The following is a 23612-nucleotide window of genomic DNA, read 5'->3' as shown; positions in this document are numbered from 1 at the left end:
CACTCATCCCCTCACGCACATCCCCTCTGGCAACCATCCATTTGTTCTCTATCTATGAGTCAGGTTCTGTTTTGTTTTGTTTGTTCATTTGTTTTTTTTTTTTTACACTCCATGTGTAAGTGAAATCACACAGTGCTTGTCTTTCACAGTATGCTATAGGTCCATCCATGTTGCAAGTGGTAAGATTTCTTTCTTTTTTATAGCTGAATAATATTCCATTGTATATATGTACCATGCCTTTTTTATCCAGTCTTCTATTGATGGACACTTGGTAGGTTCCGTATCTTGGCTGTTGTAGATAACACTGCGACGAACATAGGGGTCCACATATCTTTTCCAATTAGTGTTTCTTTGAATAAATACTCAGAAATGGAATTGCTGGGTCATCTGTTAGTTCTATTTCTAAGTTTTTGTAATCTCCATACTGTTTTTCATAACAGTTTTACCAATTTACAATCCCACCAACAGTGTATGAAGATTCCCCTTTTTCCAGCTTCTTGCCTTTTCACAACAGCCATTCTGACTGGGTGAGGGGGTATCTCATTGTAGCTTTGATTTGCATTTCTCTGATGATTAGTGATGTTGAACATTTTTTCATGGCTGTGGTTCATCTTTATGCCTTCTTTGGAGAAATGGCTATTGAGGTCCTCTACCCATTTTTCAATTGGATTGTTATTTTTATGTTGAGTTGTATGAGTTGTTTATATATTTTGGATATTAGTTCCTTACCAGGCATTTGATTTGCAATATCTTTTCTCATTAAGTTGTCCTTTCATTTTGTCCATGGTTTTCTTCACTGTTGGAAAGCTTTTTGGTTTGATGTAGTCTCATTTGTTTATTTTTACTTTTGTTATCATTGCCTGGGTAAATGTATCCAAAAAAATATTGGTGAGACTAATACCAAAGAGTTCACTGCCTATGTTTTCTTCTATGGTTTTTATGTTTTAAGTCTTTAATTCATTTTTAGTTTATTTTTGTACATGATTTGTACATGGTTTGAAATCAGGGAGCATGATACCTCCCACTTTGTTCTTTCTCATGATTACATTGGGTGTTTGGGTTCTTTAGTGGTTCCATATAAATTTTAGAATTACTTGTTCTAGTTCTGTGAAAATGCCACTGATATTTTGATAGGAATTGCATTGAATCTATAAGTTGCTTTGGGTAGTATGGACACTTTAATAATACTAATTCTTCCAGTCCATGAGCACAGTATATCCTTCCATTTATTTGTGTCATCCTCAATTTCTTTTATAAATGTTTTATAGTTTTCAGAGTACAAATCTTCCACCTCCTTGGTTAACTTACTCTTTTTGCAGTGATTGTAAATGGAATTGTTTTCTTAATGTCTCTTTCTGATAGTTGATTATTAGTGTATAGAAATGCAAAAGATTTTGGTATATTAATTTTGTATCCTGCAACTTTACTGAATTTATTAGTTTTTATAGATTTTGTTGGCATCTTCAGGATTACCTCTATATAGCATAATGCCATCTGGATATAGTGACAATTTTACATCTTCTTTTCCAGTTTGGATTCTTTTTATTTCTTTTCTTGCACATTGCTGTGGGTAGGACTTCCAGTACTGTATTGAATAAAAGTGGTGAGGGGAGCATCCTTGTCTTTTAGAGGAAAAAGTTTTAGCTTTCCACCACTGAGTATAATCTTTGCTGTGGGTTTGTAATTTATAGCCTTTATTAGGTTCAGGTATGTTCCCTCTATACCCACCTTATTGAGAGTTTTTATCATAAATGAATATTGAATTTTGTTAAATAAGTTTTCTGCATCTATTGAGGTCATGATTTTCATTTTTGGTTTTATTAATGTGCTGTAGCATGTTGATGGATTTATGTATATTAAACCATCCTTGTATCCCTGGACTACATCCCATTTGATTATGGTGTATGATTCTTTAGTGCATTATTGAATTTTGTTTGTTAATATTTTGCTGAGATTTTTTTACTTCTTTATTTATTAGGGATGTTGGCCTGTAATTTTTTCTTTTTTGTTGCATTTTTGTCTGGTTTTGTTAGGGTAATGCTGGACTTTTAGAATGAGTTTGGAAGTGTAATTTTTGGAATGGCGTTAGAAGGATTCCCTGTGAAGCTGTCTGGCCCTAGACTTTTGTTTGTTGCAAATTTTTTGATTACTGATTCAATTTCATTGTTAGTAATTGGTCTGCTCAGATTTTCTATTTCTTCTTGGTCCAGTCTTGGAAAGTTGTATGTTTTCAGAAATTTATATACATTTCTTCTAGGTTGTCCAATATTTTGGCATATACGTATTTACAGTATTCTTTTATTATCCTTTGTATTTCTGTGGTGCTGGTTATAACTTCTCTTTCATTTTTGATTTTATTTATTTGGGTACTCTCTCTTTTTTTTTATTGACGAGTTTGACTAAAGGTTTACTAATTTTGTTTTTCTCTTCAAAGAATCAACTCTTAGTATCATCATTTTTTTTTTTTTTACTGATTCTTTAGTTTCTATTTTATTTATTTCTGCTCTGAACTTTATTGTTTCCTTCCTTTTACTCATTTTGGAATTTGTTTTTGTTTTTGTAGTTCCTTAAGGTGTAGGTAGATTGTTTATTTGGGATTTTTCTTGTTTCTTAAGAAGGCCTGTACTGATAGGAACTTCCCTCTTAGACATGCTTTTGCTGCATCCTCTAGATTTGGGAGAGTTATGTTTCTATTTTCATTTGTTTCAAGATATCTTTTAATTTTTCTCTTTAATTTATTCTCTGACCCATTGGTTGTTTACTAGCATGTTGTTTAGTCTACATGTGTTTGTATTTCTTCAGTTTTCTTGTTGTAATTGATTTCTTGTTTTATACTGTTGTGGTTAGAAAAGATGCTTGATATGAATTCAATCGTGATTTATTGAGGCTTGTTTTGTGGCCTAAGATGTGATCTATCCTGGAGAATGTTCTATGTGCCTTTGAAAAGAATGTGTATTCTGCAGTTTTGGAGTAAAATGATCTATTACATCTATTAAGGTCCTCTCCTCTGATGTGCCATTTCAGACTAATGTTTCCTTACTGCTCTTTTACTGGATGATCTGTCCATTAATGTAAGTGGGATATTAAAATTTCCTATTAGAATAATCTCAGTTTCTCCATGTATGTCCTTAATACTTGCTTTATATATTTAGGAGCTTCTATGTTGGGTGTGTTTTTATATGGATGCTCTTCTTGTCTCTTTTTACAGTTTGTGTCTTTTGATCTGAAGTGATTCTCTTGTAGGAAGCATATACATGGGTTGTATTTTATCCATTCAGCTACCCTATGTTTTTGATTAGAGATTTTAATCCTTTTACATTTAAAGTAGTTATGGATAGATACATACTTATGCAATTTTATTTTAATTGGTTTTTGGTTGTTTTTGTAGTTCTTCTTTGTTCATTTCTTCTGCTCTTGGTCTCTCTCCTTATGGTTTGCTGGTTTTCTTTAGTGTTATGCTGGGTTCTTTTTTCTTTATATTTTGTGTATATTTTGTAGATTTTTGGTTTGTGGTTACCATGAGCTTTATATATATATGTGTGTGTGTGTGTATATATATATGTGTGTATATATATATACACACATATATATAAATATATAGACTCTCTCCTCTCTCCCACCTCCCCCCCCCATATATATACACTCTTTTAAGTTGATAGGCTTTTAAGTTTGAATACATTCTAAAAGCACTGCATTTTTACTCTCCCCTCCTACATTTTGTATTTTTGATGTCATATTTTAGAATTTTTTGTTTTGTGTATCTCCTAACTACTTTTTGTATGCATAGTTAATTTGATTACTTAGCACATTAAACAAAAAAACAGTCACCTGACATTAACATTAGTCTCTTTATTATGTATCATTCTGATACATGAGAAAATCCAAAAATCATATACACATGAATCAAATACCTTGAATAATAAAAGCATCTCAATTTTGAAGTAAGCAATACTTTAGGTAAGTTTAGGAAGCTATAAAATGATTTAGAAATGAAAAATATAGATCTGTATTTCAAATAGAATATAAAGACATATTGAGCAGGAAGAAAATTGAACAAAAAAAGGAATTCAGTGTGATGAAAGACAGTCTATTGCTTTAATAACCCAACAAAGCTATAATCATCATGAAGCATACAATCTTTAATGTGTTACTATGACTTCAGTTGGAGCTATTTAAATATTTTACTAAAAATAGTTAAACATGGGCACAGTAGCAACATCTTTTATAACCTTTTCTGTTCAAGCAATATTCACACATTCCTCATTACCTTTTTGCAGGTGGAATATGCTTAACCCTTTGAAATATGGTTTGTTGTTTAATATTGCAAGAAAGACAAACAGTAACACTTCAAAATCATGACAGCTATGTTAAAAATGTAATTAATTTAATTAGAGCACCCAAAGAAAGAAATCCCAGAAAAAGAGAGCAGAGACAATTTACTGGAACATCTTTCACAAATTTAGATTCTAATCCAGGGCTTACATAATGTTGTGTCAGAATAAAGAACTGACTTTCTGCAAAGGGTGTCTTTGAACTGGTTTTTACTTGTGGAGTTGTTTTGTGTACTGAAGATTATCTACTTGTCAAGATGCCATACTGAAGCCCAGAAGAGTAGCTGAGAAGCTCATTCTACTTGCCCTTGGGACAGCTTTATATTTTTCATGACAGTGGAATGCAGTAGTTTATGTCAGGTGTGTGTGTGTGTGTGTGTTGCTCTAAAGCTTCTGTTTGAGGTTTATCTTAATTATAAAGTAAGCATGAAGCAGGGGAACACCCTTTACAACTATCATTTACTTTTCATTTGAAGGTCATGCATCTTGCAGTAAACTGATTTTCTCTCCATTTTAGTTTTAGAAATAGTTTACGAAAACACTGTTTCTAAAAAGCATCAGAAAATTGCTTTGCTCGCTTTAAAGATTCAAACACTATGTTTCTGCAAACACTATGTTTCTGTTTCATTTTAGAATATAGGAAGACAAAGGGAATCCTGACGGTCTCTACAGTAGTCCCATTAAACAGCTGGAAGTCTCCAGGAACTGGCTTTCTGCGCCTGTAAGTTCACTCAGAATCCCAGGGACAGAAGTTTTACTTGCGCAAAAAGATACTCTTGCTGATTAAACTTGAAGTATTTCTTATTTTTTAGATTATCATCAGAAGTTTTACTAATATTGTTGAGTAAAACAATGTATAATATATTTTATAATGCTTAAGTAGTTAAGGAAAACATCTGAACCGCAAATCTTGGCTCTAGGTGTATATTTGCCCAGTTTGTTCCTGGAAGCCTAGATTATGGCTATCACGGCGAAACACAGCCGCGTGTGAGGAAAAGGGCAGTCTCAAAGCCACCCAAGTCAATGATATTGGTGAAGTTTCTACTTACATATATACAGTAAAGAATTGGACTAGGTATTGAAAATTCAATTTCTAAAACTTCTGTGATAAAAAAATAAAAAGGTCTGTAGGCGGGAAAACAATCTAACAGGATTCAGGAGATTTGCGACCGTCCCCCTGCCGCCCTGCTTCCTCTGCCTTCACTTTCTCGCTCGCTCGCCCCCCTCTCTTCCCTCCCTCCCTCCTGCCTCCCCCCCTCCCTCTTCTCGCTTCTTTTATCCGGTGCCTTCTTTCTTTCTCTTCATCGCTCAGCTTATGGGTCCTGCCTTTAGTAAAAGTGAATAAACTGCATTAACAAGAGCATGAGAAAGTTATACTAGAAGCTCGGGAGAGGAGAAGCGTGATGACTAAGACACAGTTTAAAGAAGTGATAAATACCTTGCACTAGGAAATGACATGTGGGGGACAGCCATTTAATAGATCACCCGGAGGACTAAGGTAGGAGAGGGGCAGAGTGTCGGAGAGGCCTTGCTGAACAACGAGGTTGGGAGTTAGGTTTCGATACTTAGAACTGCCCGGACCCCAGCCACTCCAATGGGCACTGCATTTCTGAAACTCCTTTGCCGACAATGCAGCTTCTCTAGAACACTAATCTCAAAAGATATACCTCCCAGAAGATAATTACTATTCTACTCACACAGAAAATTTGTGGGGCAAAAAGCAAACAAATCCTTGGTTATATAGAGCAAGTGGAGCAGATGGGAAGGGCTGTGTATGGTAAAAATTCACAGGCCTGATGTTGACTCTTACGAACTATTTGATATTTGGCAAGTGGTGTGTTTTTTTCCAGTCTCTTTGACTTTCAATTTCCTCATGCATAACATGAAGATTATATCAGTACTCTTAGGGGTGGTGTGAAGATTAAATGAAGCAGCACTGTAAAGTCAATATATTATATATAATTTAGTGCTGAAAATAATGGGTGCTCTCCCTTTAGTTTTTCCTTTCCTCCTCTTGTATTCTTTTTTATTTCCCTTGCTTCTTATATTTTTTCTCACTTTTCCACCATGGGAGAAACACAAGTTTCCACTGAAAAGAGCTAACAATCCCAGTGGTCTGTTGGTTGCTCCTCAAGTCTTAAGGTCTTGGAGGTGGGTCTTGTTACCAAGGGCTCTCACCTGAGCTCAGCATGGCCTGGGCCCATTAGCAGCTGCCAGGGATTTTTAGGTCTCTCCTTAACCAGCTGCTTTTATCTCCCTGTGGGCTCTAATGTTCTTCCTGGAATTAGAGCTTCCCTGGAGCTGCCTATTGGCGATGACAGAGCCCACTGTCTTTTTCAAAGAGTGATTCTATCATGAAGGAGCTATATGACCTTATCTAGGACTACGGGGCAAACTTAGACATGATGTTATGCCTGCTTATACTGCAGAGCCACTGGGTTAACACTGATTAATATTTATTTTTCTGAGCTGTGTTGTAGGATTTCATTATATATAAAATGTATTATAAAATCTTCCATTGGCACCTCTTGGTTTAATCAAGATTGATATTTTTAAAAAATCTTTATTGTTGAGAGTATTACAGATGTTCCCCATTTCTCCCTTATTGCCTGCCCTTACCCAGTTCCCGCCCCACCCCAGGCCTTCACGGCACTATTATTGCCTGTGTCCATGGGTTATGCGTATATGCATATAAGTTCTTTGGTTATTTTCTGCCCCCCCCCCCCCCCCCCCCCCGTCCCTCTGAGATCTGCCAGGCTGTTATATGCTTCCATGCCTCCGGACCTATTTTGGTCGTTTGTTTATTTTGTTCATTAGATTCCACATATAAGTGAATATAAGTGAGGTCATGTGATACTTGTCTTTGATATTTTTAATGACCTCAAAGAAGATTTATCTGGGGTACTGCATTAAAGTGTGTCCCAGAAATACCTGAGAAGTGGGACTCCATTTGGATCTAGCCATTAAACCCGACTAAGTGTTCCAACCATTTCCAAGTCAGTTCAGTTTATGGGGGGTAATAGCCACCATCAGTTTGTAGATTAAAGGAAGCAAAATACAGATTCTGCCAAATAAATTGCTACCTTGTGATAGGATGATGTTCTAAATCCAGTAGCATGAAATTCAGAAACTACAACCAGATGATAACTATTATTGAGAAAAAAGCAATTTTGATGTTTGGCCTCGGGAAAATGTAGTAGTTCATGCTAAAAAATACAGTTCAAAAGTAACAGTTGTCCCTGGATACAGTTTATCAACAAGCAATATATACATTTGCCATGACATGTCCTCACCACTTTATTAAAACAGTTGCTGGGGCTCTGAATAGTTTTGAAGATCGCCGTGACCGGGCAGTAGCTGTCACTGGCAGATGTGGGAGGGATGTGCCCTTCGGCACTCTCTCTGCAGCACACTGAGAAATCAACACAAGGGGCAGCTCACAAACCAGGGGGGCTCAGGCCATCAGGACTCCATGGCCAAGTTAGGGTGGGCTCCCCATAACATTCAGACTTCCAAACACTGAGGGGCAGCTCATACTCTCTGGTTCAGCCATGGCACCAACTCGCTTCAAAGCTTGAAACATCCCATTTGTTCTGGGAGATAAGAAAGGGAAAGTAGAACAACCCTTAATGAAATGTGAAAAACAGTGCCTTTGGCCAATAATCTGATGCGCTGTTCAACTTCCTGTGGAAAATGCCGTCTACAGAATGGAACAGTACACATTTTTGCTAAGACGTATCAGCTGTTATTGCCACAGTCAATATTTCAGATTCAGAATGGTGACAACATTAGTGAATTTGTCACTGAAGAACCTAAATTGAATGATTATTTTAAATTTGTAGAAAGCTGCATAATGAGTGGTTAAAAGCACTGCTCATGTCTCTGTGTTTATCTCAAACCTGTCAGGAAAAAAAAAATCTCAGTTTTGTTCCAATTATCTCTAATATTACCTCTACCAAGAATACCCAGTACTAGTGAGAATTAAATGGGAAAATAGATTTAAAGCTCTTAATATAGGACATGGCAGACAATAAGTACACAGTAACTGCTGTTATTAATATTGCAACTGATTGATAATTTGATAGGCAAGATGGTATATCATCAATATTTTGATGTGCATTAATTTATTATTAGTGAATTTGAACATTGCTTCATATTTCCCCTTTATTCCTGTATGATTACTAATTGCGTGGTCATGTTCTTTACCCACTGTGCTTGGCATGGAGATGACCTGCCCAAGGGCCCACTTCAAAGGCTTGTTGCTGGAGGAGCTGGCTGTGCTGTCAGTAGACACCCTTCAGGGATTACTTTAGCTGCAAAAGTTGACTAGCTGGAGGCCATGTCCCCTGCCAGTGTGCCCCACATACTGTGAGTTACAGATATGGAGGTAAAAGGGAATGGACATCTTGGTTCCACTTGGGACAATTCTGATGCCATTCTAGCTCCAGAACTCAACCTTTTTCCTCTCCCACCCCCAACGTAGGGTTAGTTACTTGTCAGGCTTATATCAAAACTCCATTTCTTCCTTTACCTAATTCTTTCCTGTCCCCTCTTCTATAGATGAGTCTAAAAACCCTTCCAAAAAATTTCTCAAACACTAAAATTTGTCTTCATATTGTTTTATGAAGACTCCAAACACTGACACCTATTTTTCTACTGAGATCTGTACTTTTCTTGTCGACTTGTTACAGTTTTCTCGATATTAGGCTTATAAACAATGTCCTATTTATTATAAAATCTTTCCTACCATTCTTGCTATTTTTTTTCAATGTCCTTATGTATATAGATACTTAAATGATCAAGTTTATGACTTTTATTCCTTTATGCTTTAAAAAACCTATTATAATTTTATTCAAGTCTTTAAATGATTTGGAGTACATGTGGGACAAAGATATAAATTGAGAGTGAAAAAAAAATTGTTCCCAAATTAAAATAATAAGTACTATTTTATTAAATAAAATTTCCTTTACTATTAATTTTTTTGAGTTAATTTTTAAGTTACATTTATCAATTAAAAATTATTATATATCCTGGGATCCATTTTGTGATGATATTGATCAACTTTGGGCCAGTATCACATAACCTTGATAATTACAGCTTTACAGTGTATTTGTTGATTTTTTTAGGTTGCTCTTTTTAGGATATTATTTGTAGAGTACTCTGCTTTCTCAAAAATTTTTGTCCACTTTTACACAGTTTTCTCAAATGAATCTTAGAATCATTTTGTCAAACTCCACTCCCCCCAAAATAATTCCTGTTGGAAGTTTGAATACAATTGTAGGAAGATTAAAAATAAACCTGGGTTATGATAGGTAAAGTCCATAAATGTATTAAAAAATCATTGAGTTGTACACCTAAAATGGGTGAATTTTATGGTACTTAAATTATACCTCAATGAAAAATATTTTAAATAAAAAAACTTTTTATTCAGAAACATGCTATATCTTCATTCAAGCCATCTGCATATTTTTAACAATATTTTTAATAATGTTTGTTAGTTGTCTTCACCTCCAATAGGTTCCACCTGTTAATTTTTTTTTTTTTTTTTTTTGAGGTGGTCTCAAGTGAGTTACTGTGATTGAAGGGACAATGTGACGAGCTTTTGATAAACTGCTAAGGGGATGACATGGCAATAGAGCCAGCAGAGCAGTGTTTTTTTCTGCAGGGGGCCCAATCACCAGTGTCTTTGGGGCTGGGCAGGGCACATCGGTGTGAAAAGCAGCTTGGGGAGGCATTAGAGCATGTGAGAGGCTATGGAGACCGGGGACCTCCATAAAGATGTACCAGTTCAGATTTTTTGAAGAACACAGCACTAGTCAATCAAAACACCTCTGGCATTTAAATTCAGCCCACTGTCTTCCAGTTCTTTTATGGTCACCGGGAATTCATATTGAGCCGCCTGCCCTGAGAATTCACCAGCCACAGAGCCGTGAAGGGAACAGAAGTTCGTCAGGGAACATGGGGACCGGGGACTGCAGAACTGGAGTGAGCCGAGCCAGAGGAGCCCGGGGAGCGCCCGCACCCTCCAGCCCACTCTCTGTAATTATCTGTCTGAATTGACCTGCATGTTTCTTCTTTTTGCCCATACTATTGCCCAACGGCTCAGTGAAGGAAGGGACATTAATTCATTTATGTGGGTTCGTATTAGCTTGGCTCCTGTCAGAAGGAGCTTGTATCTTCAAATGACCCATGCCTCACCAAATGAAAACACTGCGGATAGGTATTACTAAAATGCTTATCTTCTTACAAAAAATTTTCGTACAGCTTCTTGGTACATTATTATTATCATTATCTTTACGGTAGTTATTCCAACTGATCCAATTACTTGAATTGTATGCTTGTCTTAGAAAAATATAGAAATAGACAATATGTTGTTAAATCTTTTCCAGGGTAGTAATAGTCTTAAGCTTTTATTTCATTTTATTATATGAAATGTTTCATAAAATTGGTTTAAATCAATGACACCATTAACCAAAAAATAGTCTCCAAATTATTTAAATCTTTAAATTACTTGAATTATTGTAAAATTAAATTTAAGGTTTAAAATTTTATGTTAGGATTCACCTTATGCCAAAATTCCTCCTTTCCCAATATTACCATAATAAGTACCCCAGTCTCTATTTTAATCACAACTCTAACAGATTAATACTTATCAACTAATGCTGTTTTGAGGTACATTTTATAATCATGACAAGTTTCCAGAAGGTAAGACAGAGTTGCAGAATAATTTAAAAGAGTTTGACCAAAGTCATATGCAAGTTGCTCACCAAAAAAAAAGCATTGGCAAAGAGCCTTGTGCTATTGTAATTAAGAGTATAAACCATTGTTCTAATAAAACCCTAAATGTTTCAGCCTAGAGAAACACATGACGTCATCACCATCCACCCCCACTACCACCTAACAGCTCTTTACTGGTTGCCATTTTAAAAACTCAAAACCCAAACTCTCCACTTGAATGACATCTTCAGATTTCCCCACTTAAGTCCTCCATTATCTGCTAAGACACAAAGGTAGTCCAGCCATAATAACGAATATTCTTTTCTGATGACATCTTGACCGCATTTTTTCCCCATAAAGAGACTTTCTTCCAAAATCCGGTCAGGCTATGAATCAGCTGTTAGCTGTCAGCAGCACAGCTGTTCCTCCCTCTTCCTCTGAGTTAAGGATTACTCTTCGAGTCAAAATAAAGAACTCTTAACCGCAAAGGACTTGGCATAGTTTAGAAGGTAACAAGACAGCATCATTATTAATTCTTAAAAGATAACAAATATTTTGACAGGTCCATTTGAATAAATGAAAACTTCTAAGATAGTAAAATTTTTTGTTTTTTGCTTTACTAAGTATAAATCTTGAGTTCTTTGTTCTGTTTATTATTTATTGTTTTACTAAATGAGAATTCTGAGTATTTTCCATTTGTTGTAACTTACTGTCAAATTTGATAAAGTGAACTTTGCCCCCAAGAAGTTGGCTGCTGGAGCATAAGCAAGAAGTCTGCTGTCCCAGCTGATGGGAATTTTAACTAGGAGGGGAGGAGATGTCTAGGGTTGAGAATAGACTTTCCCTTCACATGTAACATTCTGAAAAAATAATACTGGAGTTCTAAGACACTATTGTCATTACTCTTTTTATAGGGGCAAGGGTGAGAAACCACAGGGAGCCATCTCCTCTCCACAGCTGAATTCCAACCAGTTCTGGACTGAGTGCAACACAAAATAGCAAGTAGCTCTTTCTGAAGCACAGAGATTTTAGGTCACAACAAGGAATAGCAAATAAACCTATAAAACATGCACCAAAAAAATTAGCATGAATGTGTTCATAAGAATCCTTAATGCCATTCATTATTTGTTTGATATTGAACTTTGTTTTTGATGCCTTGAAAGAGACTTCTGGTTTTAGAAATAATAATTTCTAGTACTTATTTTAATGCACTAGGATAATTACTTTATACATATTGTATTCGTTCATCCTTATATATTTTTTGGAGATGGGAAAAGGAAGCTTTTGTTTTTTAAATTGTGGTAAAATTGTCATTGACTTTATTCAGAAATATAAATTTTAAATATTTTTTAATGTTTGTTCTTTGTAGACATACTATTTAAAAATCTCCAAATTTAGCTGTTTTTAAACATTTTACATAACTTTGACATGTAACATTGTATAAGTTTAAGGTGTTAGAATGTTACTTTGTTATATTTACATATTGTAATATGATTGCCATATAGTGATATTTATCAGATTACATAATTATAGTGCATTATTGTCTATATTTATTATACTCTGCATTAAATCACTTTGGCTTACTTACCACTTGTTACAAGTTTGTACCCTTAAACAATTTCAGTCTTATCCACCCCTCCATCCCTGGTAATCTCCATTTTGCTCTATTTTTTACAGGCTTACCTTTTTGGATTCCACATATATGTGATGTCATACAGTACTTGTCTTCTCTGTCTGGCTTATCTCACTTAGCAAAATGTGCTCAAGGTCCTTTGTAATCACTGAATAACATTTTATTGTGTATATATGTACCATATCCTTTTTATTCATTTATCCACTGAAGAGCAATATCTTGGCTATTGTCAATAATGTGAATAACATATGAGTACATATATCTTGTCAAAATCCTCTTTTCATTTTCTTTGGATAAATACCTAGAAGCAAAGTTGCTGGATCGTATGGTAGATCTATTTTGAATTTTTTGAGGACTCTACTTTGCTTCCCATAGTGGTTGGGCTAATGAACATGCTCGGCGGCAATGTACAGGGTTTCCTTTCCACCACATTCTCACCAGCACCTGTGACCTCTTGTCTTCTCCATGGCAGACATTCTCACAGGTGGTAGGTGATATCTCACTGCCGTTTTGATTTGCATTTCCTGATGGTCAGCGATGGTCAGCGCCTTTTCATGTGTTTGTTGGCTGTTTTAATGACCTCTTTGGAAAATATCTCTTTAGCCCCTCTGCCCATTTATTAATCAGATTTTTGTTTTTTGCTGTTGTTATTACGTTGACTGAGTTCTTTATGTATTTGGAATATTATCTGATACATGGTTTGCAAAACATTAAGTAGGTTGTGGTTCATTTTTAAAATTGTTCCTTCTATTATGCAAAGGTTTTAAGTTTGATGTAGTCCTATGGTTGATTTTTGCTTTTGTTGTTTGTGTTTTTGGTATCATATTAAAAAATAATTTCCAAGACCCAACTACATGTTGCTTATAAGAAATCCACTTTAAATATATAAAAAACATAAAAGTAAAAGATAGAAGAGACCTATCATAACAGCTCTCATCAGAAGAAAGCAGGAGTATCTGTATTAACCTCATACAAAGTCGGTTTCTGCAGACATCACGATCCAGTTCTGGGAATAACAGACGTTGAAAATAAATGAAGAAGGTGATTGAATTGCAAGAGAAAAAGAATCCACAAGCAGGTATTTTAATACTGCTTTTCAATAATTATAGGACTACTAGGTGGAAAACAGACAAGACAGAATGTTTGAACAACACTATCAACCAACTTGATTTACATTTACAGAACACTACACTCAACAAGAGCAGAATACATATTCTTTAAAGCCCACTCATTGCATTAATGAACAGATCTCATTTTGGGCTATAAAACAGCTTTCTCTATTTTTAGGAGAATTCAAATCTTATACAGTATGTTCTCTGAAAATAGAATTGAATTGGAAATTAATAACCAAAGAATTCTAGAAAGCTCCTCAATAACTGAATAGTAAATAATATAATTCTATATATGCCACGGGTAAAAAAACAGTATCAAAATTGAAGTAAGGGTGAACATTAAAACATAATGTATCAGTATTGTGGGATATGCTTAAAGCAGTGCTTAGAGAACAATTTATAGCCATAAATGCTGTATATTAGAACAGGAAAAAAGTCTAAATCATTGACCTCTGCTTCTATCTTAAGAGACTAGAAAAAGTGCAAACTAAAACCAAAGTATGCAGATGTAAGAAAATAATAAACCTGTTGGCAGAAATCAATAAAATAAAATTTAAATCAAAAGAGAAAATCAATGAGACCAAAGGTGGTTCTTTGCCTAAGTCAGAAAAATGGATAGAACTGTATCCAGACTGTTCAGAACAAAAAAGAGATAAAACAAATGGATAATATCAGGAGTTATGCAGCTAACTTAGATATAGATGCTACCTGTGCTAAAAGGGTAATAAGAGAATATAGTGAAAAATGTCCCCAGATTTGGCAATATAAAGTAAATGAGCAAATATCTTGAAATACGTACATTATCAAAATTCAAAATTCACTCTAGAATAAATAGAAATTCAGAATAGCCTTGTCTATAAGAGAAATCAAATTTGTAGTTTAAAATTTTCCCATAAGGAAAGCTCCAGGCTGAGGTAGCTTCACTTGGGAATTTTACAAATTTTTAAAGAAGAAATAATGCAAAATCTCCACAAACAGTTCCAGAAAATAAGCAAGGTAGAACACTTACCAACTCATTGTATGAGAACAGCATTACCCGATACCAAAACCAGAAAAAATATTAGAAGAAAAAACACACCCCAATACCATTCATAAACATTGATGCAGAAATAATTAACAAAGTTTTATAATAGAATCCATTAACATTTTAAAAAAAGATAATACAATATGACCAAGTGGGTTGATCCTGGGAATGCAAGGTTGATTTAACATTTGAAAATGAATCAGTGTAACTCATCATATTAATGGACCAAACAAACCAAAACTTATGATCATCTTGATAGATACTGGAAAGCCACTGACCAAATTAAACATTCATTGCTGATAACAATTCTCAGCAAACTGTGTGTGAATAAAAGGAAAATATCTCAACCTGATAAAGGAATATATGAAAAACCTAAATGTACATCATCTTTAAGGGTAGAGTCTGAGTGCTTTCCCTTAAGATAAAGGCAAGAATATTCTCTTTAACCACTTCTGTTAAACATAATCCTGGAGGTTCTAGCCAATGCTTTTAGCAAGACAATCTAAAAGACATCAAAACTGGAATGAAAGAAATTGATGCTGTCAGTATTAACAACCGATAGGATTGTTTATGTAGAAAATCCTACACAATCTACAAAAAAATTTTCTAGAAATAAGAAGTGAGTTTAGCAGGGTTGTAGAATACAAGGTCAATAATATAAATTTATTTTTATTTTTATGTACTAGTGATGATCAATTGGAAACTAAAATTAAAGTAATACCATTTTAAAAAGCATCAAAAATATTAAATTTAACAAAAGATGTGTAAGACTTATACACTGAAAACTACCAAACATTGTTGATATAAACTTTAAAAATCTAAATTATTTGAGAAAACTAAGAACCATGTTTTGGAATAATAACCTTAAGATGCCATTTTCCTTAAACTGATCTATAGATTTAATAAAATCTCAATTAAAGTCCAAACAGACTTTTTGATAGTACTAAACAAGCTTATTTTTAAATTTATATGAAAATGAAAATGACCTAGAATTGCAAAAATAACTATGAAAAGATAGAACAAAGTTGGAGGACTTACAGTATCTGTTCTCAGATATTGTATTACTTATTACGTTATCAAACAACGTTGAATCGGCATGACGGTAGAGAAGTAGATTGGAGAAACAGAATAAAAAAGCCAGATATAAGCTCAAACATCCATGGTCAAATGATTTTCAAGGAACACAATTCAATGAAGAAAGAACAGTATTTCCAACAAATAATGCTGGAACAATTAGCCATATGCAAAACAAACCAAAAAATAGAACTTGATCCTTTCATTGCAACACATGAAAATGAATTAAAAGTAGTCCACCGACTCAAATGTAAAACCTAAAGATATAAAACAATGGAAAGTAAACATAGAAGCCAATCTTTTTTATCTCAGGTTAGGAAGTGATTTGTTAAACACATCATCAATAGCATAATCCAATATACATATATATATATAGGCCTTTATCAAAATTAAGGAATTCATTTATTTGGAGGATACTATGAAGAGAACATAAAAACAAGCCATTGATTAGAAAAATATATTGCAAATCATGTATTTAAAAAACACACAAATAGATAGGTAGAGGCCTGGAGTGGGTTGGGAAATAGGTGGAGGGAGACAAAGGGGGGCGGGAATAAATGGGGGACATTTGTAATACTCTCAACAATGAAACAAATTTTAAAAATTTAAATAAAAAATAAAAAAACCACAAAAACTATTCAAGCCAGAATATGGAAGGAACACTCGAAATACAATAATAATAAAACAACCCAATTAAAAATGGGCAAAAGATTTGTACAGATAGCCTACCAGAGAGATATATGGATGGCAAATGAGTATATGAAAAGGTGCTCAACGTCATTAATCATTAGGGGAAAGTAAATTAATCCCACAGCAAGAAACCAGCACACAGCCGCTGGAGTGATCACAATCGGAAAGGTTGCCAATAGGGTTGGTGAGGGTGCAGCAAGTGGGAAAGCCATTTAAGAGTTTTTAAAAAATTTAAACATTCACTTACCTTAAGTGCCAGACATTCCACCAAGAGAAATGAGAGTGTTTATTTACACAAAGACTTTTACACACATATTCTTAGCAACTTTATCTGTAATAGCTACAAACTGGAAACAACCCAAATATCCATCTCTGGGTGAATAAATAGTTTGTGATTTATCCTTACAATGGAGCACTGCTTGGCAATAAATGGAACAACTGTTGATTCATGAGACAATCGTGATGATATCAGAAGCACAGTGCTCGACAGGTAAGAGTTCATACTGTCTGATTCTAGTTACATAATATTGTAGAAAATCCGGACGGGCCTAGTGATAAAGCAGGCCAGTAGTTGCCTCTAAACAGGAATTAGGGAGTTGGGGGGGGGCAGGTGGAAGGGATCAAAAAGGGCCACAAGGAAACTTCTGCAGGCGATGGCTGTGTTTACTGTTCTTGATTATGGTGATGATTTTCTGAGTGTACACGAGTACAAATGTTATCAAGTTATATACTTTAAATATGTGAAGTTTAGTGTATGCTAATTATATTAAATAAAGCTACAGATAAGCATATAAGAAACAGATATATATTACTCTATTTAATGTATTTGAAAATCTTGAATTATAACCTTGATCTACCTGACTTGAGTACTCTTGTTTCATTAAGTAAGGCTGCTTTAAACATCATTTAAAACAGTAGACAGAACAGAGTTAGTGGCACCCCCAAAATCACCAGTACAAGGGTGAAGATATAAGAAAACGTGTTCAGTTGCTTGGGAAGCTGCTCTTTTCAGTCTATGGAAGTTATTAGGCTCATTCTTAAGCGTTATTATGCTTTAGATATAATTATTATTTAATAATTATAGAAGCCATATTACTTAAATAAAACATCAAGGAAGAGACCCTATGTTTTACAATTTTGATTACTCACTCAGTATGGACATTATACTAAATGTGGGTTTTATTCTGTAAGAAACATTTTGAAGAATCTTTGTAGGGTCAGAATTCTGTAATGGATTTTTTTTTTTTTTTTGTCAGAGAGAAGGAATCTTGGTATCTGGGACACTTGGTAGTCTAATCTCATGTAACTCTGACTCCCTGTATGACCATAGACAAGTTTATTTGATTTCTCCAAGACACACCAAGCTCTTGTATCATCTCCTTCCTGAACAAATTAGCCACAGTATGTGCAAAAAACTGTAGAGTAGGATTAAGAAACATACTTCTGGATAAAAATCTATCCATTTTGGCAAAGCAATACTTCGACAAAATTTTCAAAAGAGGGACATATTAAAACTAAGCATTGACCTATTTTGATTCTAGGATTTCCTGAGACAGAGAAAAGTCCTGTTCACAGTTGCTTTATGATGATTATTAAATTTAAAATATAGACCTTCACCTGATAATCATCTGTAAGTAACTATAATACCTGAAGCGGAATTTGGACATCTTGCCAGAGACCACATGGTTTGTTGATCCTGCAATAAAACTGCCCACACCCACGAGGTTCAGTATCAACCGCCACGGGCAGGTGTGGCACAGCTCTTAATTCTCTGACAGCAGTGCTTCCCAAACACGACTGCATAGACACCGCTGGGGACTCCTGTTAACATGCAGGTCCAGGTTTGGTAGGGAGAGGCCTGAGGTGTTGGGTTTCTACTGAACTTTTAGTTGTTGCCATTGCTGCTGGTTAGTGAATCACGTCTTGAGTAGCAAGGTCTAGGGCTTTAGTTTGACCTGTTCTCAGGACGAAAGGGTTTGTTATTCTATTTCAGAAGAGCTGTTACAAACTTTATGGACTTGAAATTACCTGAATCATTAGCATTAGGGTTGTCCACATTTGCTTATTAGTGGCCTAAGCAAGATAATTCCTTTCTTATGTAGAAGTCCTGAGATAAGCAGTTCAAGGCTGGTGTAGTGGCTCTCTTGTGGCAAATACCTAAGTTCCTTCTATCTTGTTGCTCAGCATGCTTAATACATCAACTTCAGGGTTCTAGATGGCTGTGTGAGTGACAGCTATTTAGTTTTAATTGAGTCAGCAAGAAACAGCAAGGTGCTAGGAAAGGCTATGTCTCATACCTCTAACGGTATTTCTTGGAAGTGACATACAAACCTTCTATTACATCTTGTAGGCCAAGTGGTCTCATCGCCACATCTAGCTGCAAGGGAGGCTGAGTGGACATCCGCCCATCTAAAAAGTGGGGTTCTGTGTTACGACAGGGGAAGCTGAGCATTGGGAGGCAACTAGCAGACCCTGTCACTGATTTTGATGAAAGGGAGTGAGGTTCTTCTTGCATTAAAGTTCAGTCCAGAAATTAGCCGTGTAACCTTGGACTTCACCTACACAGATTTTAGTTTTTTAGCTTGTAAAATGAGAGGCTTGGGCCAGGTCACTGAAATGGCAGGAAGATCGTAGAGGGGAGGGTAAGGGGAACTGCCACTTGATGGTTGAAATGTACTGGACGAATTCACTGGCCTGTTTGATGGGCAAGACTAACCTCTGCTTCTATATCCACCGAGGTAGAGGTTGCTCTTTTGTAACATTTCTCTCTCTGTTTCTCCCATCCAGCCCGCCCTCAGTGTGCAATATGGTTTAGTATTAAAATTAATGTTCCATTATTGCCCTATTTCTCTTTCCCCCATAGGGATGGCACTTTAAAAATATTTAATCAGTAGCAATAAAAGAATAACATCAACTAAAATTTGAAAAATGCTATTTTTTTCGAACTTACTGCTGGTGTTTAAAGTAGGACCCCTGTTTCCAATTCTGACTTTAGTTGTTGCCTCAGCCTCTGAGGAATATAAATAGTGTATATGTTTTTTGTCAGATGACATCATCTCCTTCAGCTAAGCAAAAGAACAATGTTAACAAATGCTGAGAATTACACTTAGCTTTTGAAAGTTAAGGGAGAGGATACCTAAGAATATATATGTTGTGCAATTTAAAGAGCTCTTTCCAAAGGAGAAAAAAAAATCAGAGCCTTGAGATTTATCGCATGTTTTACATTAAACCATATAATATTCCATAAGATTCATGTGGCCTGTGGAGTCCCATATCTGAACTAGCAAGCACCCGTGCCTAATCTGCTTTAAGCTACTGTCACTGAGTGAGTCTGGCCCCGGTGGTTAAAACCATGTGCAATACCGTGCAAGGAGTGTGTAGCAATCTGCGTGAAGGCATTTTATGGACCAATTTTATTCTCTGTTATAAAGTAAATTGGACTCTAGGGACTTGTATATTTATTAATTCAGTTTCCCTCACTTGCTCATAAAAAATAAATCTATCTTTTTTTAAACAATCTGCACATGCAAAACTAGAAACTAAAGAAGCGCATTTTTAGTCTCTAGTCTTCTCTGTTTTGTTTTCCATTTTAAGAAAGAAAAGAGCGTTAAACTTACAAGAATTTCCAAAAGTTTGCAAAATTCAAATAGAGATGTTAGCATAATTTGAGTAATAGCGTATAGGTTGTTCAATTTTTATTAAATAGGTCCTTTTTAAAAAAATATAACTATATCATTCAGGGTGTAGCCAGGAGACAGAAAACACACAGTAATCCAAAGAAGTAAAGTTTATTCTAAAGAACTATTAACTAGCAACTAGGGATTAACTATTAAGAGGTAAAGAGAATTCCCAGGAATATAGAAATATCCGAGAGGGCAGCAGCTGGCTCTCTGGCTAAGGCCAAGTGCCCGAGGAAGGGACACATGTGGAGAGAGTGAGCGACCGCCCACCGGGTGGTGGTGAAGCTGGCCTAGGGCGGCAGGCCCGCAAGCAGAACCCCTGCTGGGATGCTCGCAAGATCTCTAGGAATTCACTAGGTCAGGGGAACCCTCTAGATAGCTGCCCCAGTTTCCTTCTATGGCCCTTGATGCTGAAGCATTATACCAGTGGACAAAGAGATGTTTACAGGCTCTAGCTTTAGTATCACAAGGCTGGGCAACGAAGGGTGAATTTGGACCTGAAAAGCAATACATTGATAACTGGCATAATCACTCTATTTTTTAAGTAACTGAACACAAATTTAAACTATTAAAAATGGAAAAATATGATCTTTTTGTCACATTAATCTGAATAGTAACTATAATCAGTGATGCAGAGAAATTCATATTTGTCTAAACAAATTCATGGACACATACCATAATTTAGAAAGGATTGTTTACAGGGTCAAATTAAAGCATTTTAATCATATTAAAACATTCAAATCTGAAAGATCTGGGAGATCACAAAGTGCAATGGCCTCATTCTTGAAATTGGGGAGAGCCTGGAACCCAGAAGAATTCAGTGACTTGCTCAAGGCTAAATATTTATTTAGCAAAAGAGCATTCACTTGTTCAATGAATATTTATTTAGTCAATGCTACCAGATGCTGGGCGTGGTTCTAGGTGCAGGTATGCAGCAGTGAGCAAAATACAGCAAGTCCTAGAATAATGTGGTTTCATTCACTGTTGTTTGGTTATAATGTTGATGAGAAAAATCGATCCCTGGCTGGGGCCACTGTCTGTGGAGGGTGCACATTCCCCCACATCTGCCTGGCTTTTCTCTGGGGACTCCAGTCCTCCCACATCCCAAAGATGTGCAGGTTGAACGGGCGTGTGCACATTGGCCCCGTCTGAGAGAGTGTATGTGATACGCCCTGAGATGGAAGGGCCCAGGGTGGGTCCAGCCTGTATCCTGAGCTGCTGGGATGGGCTCTGGGCCCTGAACTGGAATCAGTGGGTTGAAAAAGAAATCTCTTACTTGTTTTTATTGATCTTTCTTAAATGTATGTATAGCTCACATTTATTTCAGTGTTTAATATTAGAAGTGTTTGAGGTCTTTTTTAGAAGGTTGATGATATTTTTTGTGACCAGAAATATGCCCTATGAACTTAACTCTTGGTTATGTCAACCCTCGCCCTCTGAAGGTAAAATCGGTCTTTTGGCTTAGGAACCTATGGGTGGCGTTAAGTGAGAACTGTATTTGTATATCCTACACACACAGAATTTAACATTTTGGTTGAACGAGTCAGACAATAACCAAACTAATAATAATTCAGGTATTAGAAGTGCTATGTATTATTTTTTATAAGTTTTTTATTGATTTCAGAGAGAGGAAGGGAAAGGGAGAGAGAGAGATAGAAACATCAATGATAAGAGAGACTCATCAATTGGCTGCCTCCTGCACGCCTACTGTTGCCTACTATTGACCAGGAGTCAAACCGTGATCTCCAGGTTCACGGGTCGATGCTCAATCGCTGAGTCACACCAGCTGGGCTGAAGTGCTATGTATTATGACAAAAAACAAACAAATATAAAGCAGGTCAGAAGATAGAAAATCATGTACATGGGACAGAGACCTGAAAAAAGTTGTCTAACTCCCCAAACAAAATACTCAAACAGACTGGCTTTCAGGAAATTTAATATATTTTCTAATTATATCAGACATTTTGTGTTTGTATTAATGTTTTTATGGGAAAGAAATACTTTTGTATCCCTTTAGCAATCAAAGTTGAATAGTACCACAGTCCTCTTTCTCCCAACTCATTTTTATAAAGGGACCCAAGCTTATCTGTTTGCAAATGTGCAAATGTTGTGGTTGGTCATACTTCAGGAAACTAGGCAGCTGTAGCTTGCAGGAATCCTGGTTACAATGGACACAAACTATATTTTCAAAACTCAGATTGACCACATATTTTGACAAGTTTCAACTAGTTACTAGATTTCTGGTTGCTTAGATATTACACGTCTCCTAAGGGCAATGTTGAAAATGCTGAAAATCATTCAACAGTTAGTGCCCACATAAGATGATATTTCAGCACTGGGATATTTCCTAATTATACGTGTTTCCACTGTATGTGTAAATAGGGAATAGAAGTTGCTGAAATGCCATTAACAACGGCTGTTGAAATTTTGTACTTTAGAAACTATATGCACAGAAAGGGAGTTGAACATTTGATGGTTAATATGCAATCAGGCTCTTTCTTGACAAATATAGCTGACTTTAGGGTCAGTATAACTGATATCACTGTCAAATTAAAATAACTTTGTCATAAATAGAAAATGTAGCCATAGACTTTCAGTGAAGTTTGGGAAGTTAAAAGGAAAACAACAACAACCACCTTCTGATTATTTTTAAAATGTCATTGAATTGTAATTTGTTTTCTATTGGACTCTGTCATGCAATATGAAAATTTAGGACTAATCTTTATTTCCCTATGACTAGTTGTTCATCTTGTCATAGCGTTTTGGGTTTATAACTGTTAATCAATGTAAATGGAATTGCATTAACAGTTTGATTCGTCGAAAATTTTGTTCTTTCAAAGGAGATTGTACCAAAATCCTGTATTCGCTGAAACAATTTTTTAAAAATAACTCATTGGTTATGAAAATCACTTTGCTAACTCACTATCCAACACCATCTGAATATTTTTGGTGAACTTAGTTGAAATTTTAATGCAAATGAAGATCTTTTCATGTGTTGATAACCTTGTTTTTATCTAGGTTGGAGACATTTTGTCAGTAACTCATCACACTATGTAAGAGGCTCAAACTTGGAACGCAAGTCACTGCAAAACTCAAAGCATTCTATGTCTGGGGATAATCACATAAAAAAACTCTAAAGCTGTGTATATTTTTTAAGCATAAAAGTTGAGTTAATCCACCTCAGTGATATGATGATAGAAAGCCCTAAAAACTTAAAAAATATTGCCTTCTTTGATTAAGGAGGAAATACATGTACAGTGTAATAAAAAGAGTAAAGAGGTTACCAGAAAACTGGCAATTACTATCTCCTCCTAATAGGTTTGTATTTAGTTTTCTAAGCAAATCAGGTGA

The 23612-nt window shown here is 35.5% G+C and overlaps 1 long non-coding RNA gene across 2 annotated transcripts in view; it reads left to right on the top strand.

The window, feature by feature from the left end:
• LOC308560680 overlaps positions 1-12305 on the top strand; it is a 50122-nt gene extending 37817 nt beyond the window's left edge. Inside the window, exons 4-5 of one of the 2 annotated variants that reach the window (XR_013999366.1) lie at positions 4965-5052; positions 11963-12305. This is a non-coding gene — a long non-coding RNA (uncharacterized lncRNA). Of the gene's footprint in view, positions 1-4964; positions 5053-10194; positions 10317-11962 lie in introns of those variants that run through there. The other variant, XR_013999367.1, reaches the window with a different exon arrangement.
• The last annotated feature ends 11307 nt before the right edge of the window (positions 12306-23612 follow it).

Source organism: Miniopterus schreibersii, assembly GCF_964146895.1.
Source record: "Miniopterus schreibersii genome assembly, chromosome: 8".
Lineage (NCBI taxonomy): Eukaryota > Metazoa > Chordata > Mammalia > Chiroptera > Miniopteridae > Miniopterus > Miniopterus schreibersii.
This window is presented reverse-complemented; position numbering and strand designations above follow the sequence as displayed.